Below are 11,951 nucleotides of genomic sequence, written 5' to 3' on the forward strand. Positions count from 1 at the left end.
AGCCACACTATGCCAAAGTTTTCCCCATCATCATCATTAAATTGAATTCAAATTGCAATTACGGCGACCACATATGTAGGCAGTGGCAGTAGCTTAAAAATAATCCCAAGACCTGACTTTGAAGGAACACACATATGCATGTCCTTAAAGGAAACATCATATGTTTTGGTAGGGCAATAAAAATCAAAGGCATCATTTCATAATATCAATTGAGCGGCAATAAAACGCCAGCCCAAGCATGTTTATTATTATTTTTATTATTATTTTTCATTTTCCCAGCACCAGCTGCCATCTAGCCCGCGTTTTCGCTCTATTTCTATCTTGGCGTATGCAAAGGAAAACGGAAACCAGGAGCAAATGTGACCGCGGTTCTTATGGGGGATTTCCATATACCACTAGGGCTCAGCATAAATAACAAGAAATGAGCCAGCGAAAACGAGAGAAGGCAACATAGCCCGCACAATGTAGCATCTTTATCTTTGTTGTTGCGGTCCGCCTGTAAGTATGCTACATATATATATATATATGGGCAAATGTGAAAGAACTCGCAATTCGAGCTGCTTTCTTTATGTCGCTGGCACGCGTTCGCTTTTGCGATTTTATTTCCGGCCAAAACGTATGCAAATGTGTGCTGCCCCTCCCCTCTGGATATTTCCAATTTTCCCCGCCTCTTTTCTTATCGCAGAGCCCACACATAAACAAGCGGAAGATGAAGCTGCAAGCGCTGACAATAAATAATAATTTTTTGTTCTCCCAGTGAATGGGCATGAATTATAAACGCAAATGCGAAACTTGCTTATCGCCAGGATATGGAAAGTGGAGTTCTCCAACTGACTTGGAGTCTCAAGAACTGAAATACTGGGAGATGAATGCCACGACGGCTTACCGACGCCACAGCAAACACAGCGAATGCGAATTCGAATACATTCCCATGCGGAGTTTCCGCTTCCGGTGGCGTAAAAGGGGGGTGGGCCAAGAGACGTGCCAACTAAACCGCTTAAGCACTCAATTTGCGCGTGAAAAGGAACTTGACACCCACACACATGTGTTGGCATGCATGTGAGTGTGAATGTGGGTGGGCAACCGCATAGGCCTTCGCCTTCCCCATCCGCCGACCGCGGCACATGTCAGCACTTTGTTGTGATTTCCGTTTCCGCTGTCGCTACATCCCGTCACCCCATCGCCCGTCATCCATCCGTGTGCGTTTACCCCTTCGTCACATGTGTGAGTGTGCTTATTGATATTGCTGTCTTCCTTGAATTCGCATTTAACGGCAGTTAGCATACGTTTCGGTTGCGACTGATGTCCTTGAATTTGGAAAGTGTTGTTTGGAATTCGAAAGAAAATATTGTGGTATTTTACTGTGTGATTAAATTAAAGTATAAGAAAATCTAAGCTTGTTGTAATGTTCATCGAAACTAGTTTAAGAAAATCGGTAAGGTATGTTATAGTACCTTAAGGATCAACAACACGAAATGAAGCGTTTTCTAGTACAAATATTTTTTTTAAAAACATAATGTTATTATCTGGACAACTGTACCTTAACATTTAAGGTTTGATATTTAAATAACCTTAACAATATAAATAATTGAGCATAAGCAATATACAAATACGTACTTATGATATGATTGAAAACTTCATGATTTTTATGTTCCAAATTTTATGATAATTTTTAGTCCTTTCCGTTCTTACTTTAATAACCTTTTGAGATTATTTGCTTTTTGAGAACAAATTTAACTTGATTTAAGAACGACCTGCTAAATGTATAACATATCGTTCTTGTTTTGAGAACAATTTTGGTTTTACCAGATTTTAAGAACCAACTCAGCTTGATTCAAGAACAATGAGAACATTTTCAACTCAAACAATTTCGTTTTATTTTTAAGAACATTTTCATGAGAACGTCAGATCTCTGTCTGTGTAGTAACAGAAGCGTTTTTTGATTTCGATATTTCAACTAACCAATTCGGGCAACCATTCAACAAAGGGTATAAAAACGTCGATGCCACCCCCTATAACTCCTTTTATTGTGTTCATTGTAACCCTTGATAGGCGTAAATGTATTTATTTGTGACTTGCCGCATGACGCCGCACCCCCTGGAGCATCCGCACTCCCTTCCACTGGCGGCACCAACCCCCTTCCCCTCCGTTCGTCAAGGTTGCGTGTGTGTCAAATTAGGGTTAAATGCTTCACCCTTTCCATCCGCCCAACCGCCCATCCCCCCACCACCCAATCACCCATCTCCTACCCTGTCTTCTTAGCTAATTTGTTGTTTTTTGCTCGGATTTTTTGTACGGCGCTTTTGTTGCGGAATACTTTTCGGGCAGCTTAGGAGTTTTGAATGCTATACGCCCGACTGCTCTTGGCCTTAAGTAGGTCTTAAGTCTTCATTTGTCTACTCCTGCCAGCGAAATTATGCTACTCTGCTCCCCAACTCCTGCCAAAGTAAGCGCTTAATATGCCGACCGCATGGAAAACCCACAATTTTCCAGTCCAATTTTTGCTGTCAATTTAAGTTGTAATTAACAGACCGACGGCTGACTCCACCTTCCGAATAGTGGTCGAAAAACCCCCAAAAAAAAGAAAGGAATATCGGGGGTCCTGGGTGAAAATTGGCATATGGTATGCGGCTCACGTGCGCTCATTACGCATTTGATAAATTTAGCTTGAAGCGAAGGGAGGCACACCTTGAGCCATGGTCCTGGGAAAAAAATGAATGGCCCCCCGGCAAATGTCAAAATAGACAATGCACAGATTACCTGAATTACCCGGGAGCTAGAAACTCATTCACTTTCGGCACATAATTAATCAAAAAATGGAAGCTTGAGCTGTCCGCTTTTGGGGCAGCCAGAAATTCGACCGGATTTGGGTCATTAAAAGCGGGCCGGGTTCGTGCATAATGAGCTCGACTGCCAAAAGGATTAGGATCCGAAAGCTGGCCAACATTTTTAATGTTCCCTGCTTTGTTTTCCTCCAGCTCTCCTCAACCATTCACATTTTTAATTCCTTTGCTTTTTGTATTTTGATTCCTTTTGGCCCGTTGTTGATGCATCTTATGCCACTTTGGCGAAAGCCTCTCTGGAAAATAAGCTTAGGAATGGAAAACAAACCGCTGCCTAGCCACCACTCCATTTTCCCCTTTTTTCATTGTGTGTATTTTTCGTTATATCTATCGTTTTACCGATTTTAATTCCTGCTTTTTTCCGCTCGCGTTTACTCAATTAGAGACCTTTTCCCTTCTCGGGATACTGCTGGGCTTAACCGGGCAACGTATTTTCTTTTTCTATTTTTTTTTTGAGCTCTGGCCCGTGACCACTTAAGTATGCTAAGCTCACAGCTTAATCTTGCTCTGGGGTTTGACCTCTTTCGATCACGTTTTGTCTTGGTTTTTAATTGTGTTTCCTGCCCTTTCTGCCTCAAAGATTTTCTTAAAATATATACTCCATCCGAAAACCGGGGGGTTTCATTGCAACTAAGCTCGTTGCCATTGATAAATTTCAGGCAATATGCTGTAATAAACTGAAAAAAAGCAATTTCAAAAACTTAATTTTTCAGCGATTATGTTTGTAAATATTTTCCCAGCCACCCCAAGCCAGGGAAAACCTTTCCAGAATCTGTGTCCAATGAGCAAACCGAAAGACAAGCAAAGTCTCCTTATCATCAACAAACATAGCAGACGACTCCCACCCCAAAAAACATCCTGATTTCACTCACCCTTCGCTGGTCTCAAAAATGAATTTATTTTCCATACTTTTCATCTCATTTCCCATTGTGTTGTTTTTGTCTTTTCATTTTTCTTTTTTGGTTCAGAATTGTAAGTCCTTGTAAAGTGACCCTTTTAATTTTCCTTGCTCTCTTGCCACTTAATGTATCTGTATCTGCATCCCCCATCCAGTATTTCCCTCGGCTTTTGTCATATCGTTAATATATTCATGCGGCGCAGTTTTTGCGGTTTGACACGCTTGTTCTGTTCCGATTCTAAGATATGATCTGGGTTTGGGTTTTCCGGGATGTTGGTTTGAAGTTTCAGTCTGATTGAATGTATTAAGGTATCCCCTGCGCTGCAAAAGTTCAATTTGCATTCAACTTTTTAATTGCGTTCATTTGAGCAGAAAGTATCTTTGGCATTTACTTTTACCTCTGTCTTTGGTCCGAACTTTGAAGAAGTTTATTACTTAATTTCATTAAAAATATGATTGCAACCGAAGATATTTTTACCAGCGAGCAGAATCGCCCCTAGTCTTGGGGAAAACTTTATTTCTAATCAATGGCCTGCGCCAAATACATAATTCAACTATTGAGCACTCTAACTAAATTAGTTGGAAAATTAGATTGTCTTTGGTGAGCTTTTCCCAAAGTTCTTTTTGCAACAATAAATGGAGAGGAAGCATCTTCCGCATACCAATGCCAATGAATCCCGAAATGGCTTCCGGTCGAAGGAGTCGAATGCCACAAGGATATCACTGGGGGCATTAAACGTTTTCTAATTAAGTGCGCCGCGTCTTGCTCGCTGTCCTGTGATTTTATTATTGTTCTGGGCCAGGATAACGAGTATTTCTCGGCCAGGACCAGCGAGGCGATTCTTTTTCGATTTGTAATTCCCTCCAACGCCAAAAAAAGGGTTAAAAATTGTAAATGGAAATGTCGCGGTGTCAGTTGCACGGACTTATTGGATTAGAGGAATACTGCCTCGGTTCCGCTCCAATGTACAGTCTCTGGGATGGTTTCATAAACCGTATACATTTAATGACGGGATTTTACACAACTTGGGATTCATTCCCTCCCCTCTGAGGACTTTGTTTCATTAAAGAAATCACGGGTAGAAAAAAATCTTTGAAAGACGCGATTATCGGTGTCCTTTCTTCCAAGGAAAATATGTATTTTCCTCCTCTTTGGCCCAAAGTTATTGAATATTCCGTTTTGTGTTTGCTTAATTACCAACTTTTTCTCATTGACAAATGCATTTTAATTTCTGCTCTGCTTCTTTTAATATTTGCTTCTGTTTTTTAATCTTCCTACTTAATTTTCTATAAGTTTTTCTTTGATGTTCAAACTTTTCTTTTTAATTTCCACACAGCGGCTCTTTTCTTTTTTATTTGCTTAGGCCATCTTAAGGATATTTTCTTTTTAATTAGCAAGTCACAGGTGAATGCTCTTAATACTTGGCTAATGGATGAAAAAATTTGAGACTTATTAAGAGGAAAATTTGACTATATTTTGGTATAGCCAGCTGCCCTCTAAAGTATGCTAGCTTAATACTTTTCTCACCCTTTCCTCGCTGTGGCCGCCAACTAATTTCAATTAAATTCAAATGCAACCAGCTGTGAAATAAACAAGAAATCACTTAATGCCAACAATTACATAAGCAATTAAGTCGTACTGTCTCTGGTTGACTCCAAGTGTCCTGCCAAAAGAGTCACCGCAAAACTATAGCCGGCAAATGGGGCACATCGAATCAAAGTCGATTACGTTGGGGGAATACAAAAGCAAACCGAGTCGACTCTACTCTACTTAACTGGTCAAATGTCGGACAAGTTTTTTGGGAAGCCCTCTTCTGCTTATGAAAACAACAAAGATTTGGCCAATTTGTTGACTTGTTTGGCAGTTGATACTTGATACGCTTAAAGGCCAGTCGAAAGAGGAAAACACATAAAGCTCACATGTGAGACTGATAAGCTACTTGAAGGCTGTAGATTTCACCCCGGCTGCTGCTTAAAATATTTATAAAAATATGAAAAAGCTGCAATGAAAGTAGCATTCTGTCCCGGCAGACTAAGCTGATATTGTCAAGCCCAACTAGGCGTATGCGTGATGTGTGTGTGTGTGGATGGGACCCCAACTATAAGTCGAGCACTTACTTACCCAGACCCCAGCTTTCTTCATTTTTTATGTGTGCCCTGGCCGATAAAGTCAACACAATGATAAATCGTTGCAAGGGCCCGGCTTCCGACTCCCTTGTGTGAGTATAATCGAATTTTTATTGATACAAGCAGCTTAGGTTGAAAGGATGTGGCCCCTGGACAAATACAAAATAAGTCGATACTTGGTCAAATAAAAAATATATACTAATACGCATTTGAATCAATTGGTCCTTATCAAGAGCTGTGCCCATGGTCCAGACAAATTACCCTATGAATATGTTTAAAGGAGAGAAGCCCCAATAATTGCCCAACGATTGTAAGCTGACTTTGGGACTTTGAGGATGGGGAAAGAGAGCTGGGTCAAATGGACATCAAATTGTATGTATTTTGATAGTATGTATTTTTGCTCCGAAACACTCTCCTCACAACTTGGCTATAACTCAATTAGCTCAAAGGCAGCCAGCAAGGCAACGAAGAAATTGTTGATAATTCATTTTTCCTTCAGCAACCCTTTGATTGACTGACTTGCCTCAGAGCATCTTGATAAGATTAATCAAATTTTCATAAATTTCTATGCCACGAAAGCGGAGTGCTTCGCAAAGTAGCGTGAAATATGCTCGGCGTGTAGAAGGGATTTAGGCGTAATTGTATAAGAAAGGCGTAAGAAGAGCCCCCCAGAACAAGGGATGGGGTTAAATGAAAGCGGGTAACGCAGCCTTTCAGCGCGACAATCGAGTTGACAGCGCTAAGAAGGCTTTACAACCACCCAGCCTTATAAAGAAGGTTCCATTGCCTCATCCCTCCCCATCATATAGTTTTCTTTTGTTACATACTTTTAGGCAGCGCACTTAATTAGCAATCTGAAAGGTTGTGCAAATGTACTCTCTCTATAGGCAGGATGGCAGGGGAAAAGGCTTTACGGGAGACCACAAAATAAATCTTTGGGTAAAACCCCATGTATGCTCGTAGTAGTTGCCTCTTTTATTGAGTATTTGCATTTAAAATTCTAAGACGTCTGAAAGCTTCTTTACCGTGGAACGCCAAGTAAATTGTCAAAGTTGTGGGCAAACTTTGGGATATTTACATTTTGCGGCCCACTGTAAGCAGTCGCTAGATGAAGATACTGCCCTGAAAACGAATATAAAATGTAAAACTAAATTTGCACGTTGCTCGCAGCAGCAGAAGAACATGCTTTTCACCCAAAACAAGGCAAAGGAAAATCTTTTGGGAGCGGAAGCAGTTTCCTTTACCCAAACTGCTTAAGAACACTCGAAGGATGCGTTGCCAGGACACCTTTACCTCCAGCTATTAGCCCACAGCAGACTCTGAAAGAAATAAGGACTTAACAATCTTGACAACTACTTTCCGGTTGACATGCCATTTCCACCGTAGATAAATTGAAGCAAACCTGAAAACTGCTGAAAAAGAAATCACTGTGAAAATGGGTTGGCAGTGCAAATTATTTTAGACCCCTGTTTTCTGCTTCTGTCTCATCACTTTTCATTGAGTTTATAATGTGAGCAGCAGGGGCGGCGAACCAAGGGGGTTAGCAAAGCCGAACACAATTGCCATCAACGCGCGGGACATGGAGCGGAAGCTAACTTGAAGCCGGCACCAAAATGCATTTGCCACCCGGCAACCCATCAGCTTGCCATAAAAAGCCATCCCAGAGATAGTTGTCTCGATATCGGGCAGAACCGTCAGTCTCGCAGGAGGAGCACAAGCAGTTTCCGTCCGAAAGCAGGAATTTACTTGACATTTTCATTAGTGCGGCACAGCCACAAAACACTTTGCCAGTCTGCCGGCAAAGGAGCCAAAATGCGAATGGTACTGGCAACTTGGAGCTGGGAAATGGGAACTGGGATTGGGAAGTCGGCAGCCGCACTTTGATAGAGGGCTCACTCCTGGCTGCGTTTTGCCTGCGGTTTCTGGCAGGAATAAAAATAGCAAGGATTGCTCTCAGAACAGCCCACATGATTACAGTGGTGGCAGCATTTTGGGGAAGCATGTTACTTACCTTTCCATTAAAATAAATCAACTGAACAAGAAAATATAAAGCAACATTTTAATCATTATAGAAATGTTTTTGCACTCTTATTTAGAACTTGTCGATTAGTTAGTTATAGATAAGTTAGTTATATCAATTTGATTGAATTTCCAATCGACTGAAACCCTTTTTATGGTGGTTCTTCGAGGAAAGATTTGTAGAACCTTGTTCACCTTTATTTCATACAATTTAGTATCCAGAAGTCGAACTTTTATAACTAGAACTTTCCTTTACTGTACTTCAATAAAGCATTTTATTTAATGATAAATTATATATACCTTCTATTGTATGAATAACAAAGAGCTATGTACGTTATTACAATCGTTTAACTTATTACATAGTTGTTATGAGCTCTCTGAAATGTAATAAATTGTATAACGAGAGGTCTGTGCCAATTTCTAAATGTATCTATAAAAGTCTATAAATACATTACAGAAAAACATTTTTTACTTAAACTTAACTTCTGCCCTCGAATATCGTCCACCACTATATTCACTGTACACATACGCGTTGGCCAACCAATTTGCAGACTCCTTCCGCCAGTTGAAGACCCCTTCTCCTTGCCGGTCCCACAGATCACGCACATAAACCCCATTTGGAATGGCTTAGTTCTTGGGGTTTCGCAGCCTCACGAAAACATTCCCGGTCCACGTCGACAGTTGTCACTGAATCGGGTGAAACGGAGTGGGTTCTGATGGGTATGGGGTTGTTGGTTGTTACCGAGAACATGGGATGGATGGGGCGAGACCGATAGAGAGTTCTCATCTTGATTTCGCAGTGTGCCTGTGCTCCCTGGATCCTTCTGGCCCTTTTCCCCAGTCGCTGTCTGGGCCTGTGCTCGTGCCTAATGTTGTGGGAAATTGCATTAATTATTCTATTAGCAGCGTAATTCGTTCTTAATTGCATGATAAACTTTATTGCCTTTTAGGAGGATTGTGAGCATAAGTATAAGTATATATTGCATGGCGGGCCACCCTTCCTCGAAGGATTCGCATTCGATGAAATGTTGCGCATAAGTAGAAATTTATTTCACTTAAGTGGACATCTTAGTTAGAGTGTAAGACTTAAGGCTGCGGTAGCAGAAAGGAGCTCTATTTCTCTGTTTGGCCGAGATAGCGACGATTCCCCCGGTTCTAGATGGGGATAGATACTCACTTGCTAATAGGGCTGCTAAGCAACTTCAACCTTTTTCGCCTTCAAGACGAATGTTTACCGCACCGTTTCTGATTAGCCGCGATTTTGAACAGCCCTCGACACGATCGCCTATCGGAAATCTATCGCCCGACTGTTCAGTTGAGTTATCTAAGCGAAATCCAATTAAGCTTTATCGTCTCAAATTAATCAACGGGTAACAGCTGAACACAATAGCTAAGCAAATAGAATCGTTCTTAAGTCAACATTAATCAAATCGCAAAACCAAATGAACTTATCGATCTTGGCTAGCAGGAATAGTATAGAATAGTATACTATTATAGTATAGTGCATAGGTGTCTATGCCCACTTGAGGCGACCTTACCCGCTTTAAAAGATTTCCATTTCGAGATAAGCCCTGTGAGAGTGGAGTACTCCAGCTGTATTCGAATTTCGAACGATCAAAGCGAGTGATTTTGTTTGTTTGATTTTCGATTTTGTACCCCGATTCGATTCAGCAGAGGCCGTGTTTGTTTAGGCCACGAACACGAGCCGGCTCTCCGTTTTTAACCAATATTTACCGCCCCCAGCCGCCGCCCACACAAAATGTTTCGCCCGGCTTTCATCTCCCCAACCCCCCCGACACCATTTTCCTCTTTGGAGTTCCCAGTTTTCCGCTCTCCGCATGCAATTAATTTAATTATGTGGTCATATCAAACTATCCTTTGGTCAGCCAGCTCCTCTGGCCCGGTCCCCAAATGAGCTGCTTTTAGCGGAAAATGTTTGAAATTCTGAAATTGAGTTCAGTCCGCTCTGTAGTTTAACCACATTTGCTGCTGGCCCATTGATGAAATTTGCGAAACTAGAAAATTGCGGTAAACTCTCGATAAAAGCCTCAAATTGGTTGGCGTTGCAGTTTTTGAAACAAAATAAAATGGGTTTAGAGTGGTAATAGTTTTAATTTATCACTCGGCAAAATGATTTTGCTTAGCTTTAAACTATGTGAAAACTGTTTAGATGATAGTCATAACATTTGGAAAACCAAATCGAAATACTTATAAATTTTTAACTTAGGTGTATTATTGCCATAATTAAGTTCTAAAAAAGTAAATATGGTTAAAAAGTAGTATTTATATATCAGTAATAGTAGTATATATATATTATATTATTATTATATTGTGGCATGTTGTCTTAGCCTAGTTTTGTTACCATACTTAATGAAATATATTTGACTTAGAAAATGTTATTACGTGGTTATCTATGGTCTATAACACAATTAACTACAAATTTTTTGTAATTGACTATAATAATTGACTACTATAAGTGTTTTGGTCTAAACTTTCTTTCTTGAATATACTCGTACATCAAAAGAGCGGTAATATTGTCAAAATAGGTATTGAGGATAAACATTGGAAGCGAAGAGCTTTGCAATCAAGGTGGTACTAATTTGATATATTACGTTCCATATTCAAAATTTTAAAGTATACCTTTAATCTGTTAATTTGTAATCTGGATCCAGTTAAATCTGTGTGTGCATTCTAAAAATCCCCTTTCAAAATCCCACATATTAAAACCTTTTCTATTGCACTCCATATCATTATTTGCGTTAATTTTGTAGACCATTTAAAAATAAACCATTACTGAAATGAGCAAATACGGCGGGCAAATCGCGCAAGGTCCCTCGGAGAAGGTGGGTGGGTGTGGGTGTGGCACACGGTCTTTTTTGCGGGCAGGCAGACAAGACCGAGACCTCGATGGCAGGGCAAACAAAGTCAAGTGTTGCCCGTAGAGACGGGCTCATGGAGACCGGAGAGTAGAACCCGGGTAGTATGTGTATAGTACACGGGTAGTCAGGTAGTCTGGCAGATGCGATTGTTGGGCCAACAAGCGACTTTTGGCTAAGGCGAGAGGTCAATATTTGCATGGCAGATAAGCGGACTATCGAGTGTCTGAGTATCTTTTTAATTAGGGATTTGTCCGATTGCCCGATGCGATGCCCGATGCGACAATGTCAAGCATCAAAGACAACAGGCAAACAATGCCGATACCAATTGCCTATCGATCTATCGATCGCGATAAGCAAACACACACTCTTTAAACATTGTTAGGCGGCATCCACAAAGACGGAGAACAATCTGCTAACTTGTGGACACTGCGGCGACTCCATTTTGGTCTCCGATCTATCGGTTTCATTGTCAAGCCACCAAAGTCGAGCTCCTTATCGCCGGGCGAAATTTACAAATCGATATCATGTTCGGAACGAGCTTTTGAAGATGCCGGCCAAACGGTAACCGCAATCACCGCCACATCCGATTCCCCAGATACAGATACAAATATAGAGTCATCGAATCTATCTATTGACTAGAGAACCGAGTTTTGGTCGAGTGGGGGTGGCATCTTTGCTACGGTATCTCGGTATCTGTTAAATCAATTAAGGCTTTCAAGTGGAAGTTTCGCCGATCGCAACACGCTTACTAGTGTCACTGGGGTTTGGGTGTGTGCATCACCACCCATCATCACCCATAACCACCCAACTCCACCCATCAGCACCCCCTCCGCTTTCAATTACTTCAAGTGGTAAATGTGGTTATTCCATTTAATCATGAGGTGCGACTGGTCCAACAAAGCCAGTACATTGTTTGGCTAATGTCTCATACCTTTTCACTTCTTCAACTAATTGACGTGCGTTCCCCGACCAAGGTTAGCCCTTTGGAAATGTCGGTCAGAGTCGGGATGATAAAAAAATTGATACAATATATGATTTTATCTTAATCGGAAATATTTGAGTGTTTTTTCGGTTAAATTCTGGGAAACTGTGTGGGCTTCCACGGAAAACCTAGCAGAATGCACTATTATTCTTAAGTGCTAGAATTGCGTAGATCAAAAAACTTCATATTTATTATTAAGATAA

The sequence above is a fragment of the Drosophila suzukii genome, chromosome 2R (assembly GCF_043229965.1).
Source record: "Drosophila suzukii chromosome 2R, CBGP_Dsuzu_IsoJpt1.0, whole genome shotgun sequence".
Lineage (NCBI taxonomy): Eukaryota > Metazoa > Arthropoda > Insecta > Diptera > Drosophilidae > Drosophila > Drosophila suzukii.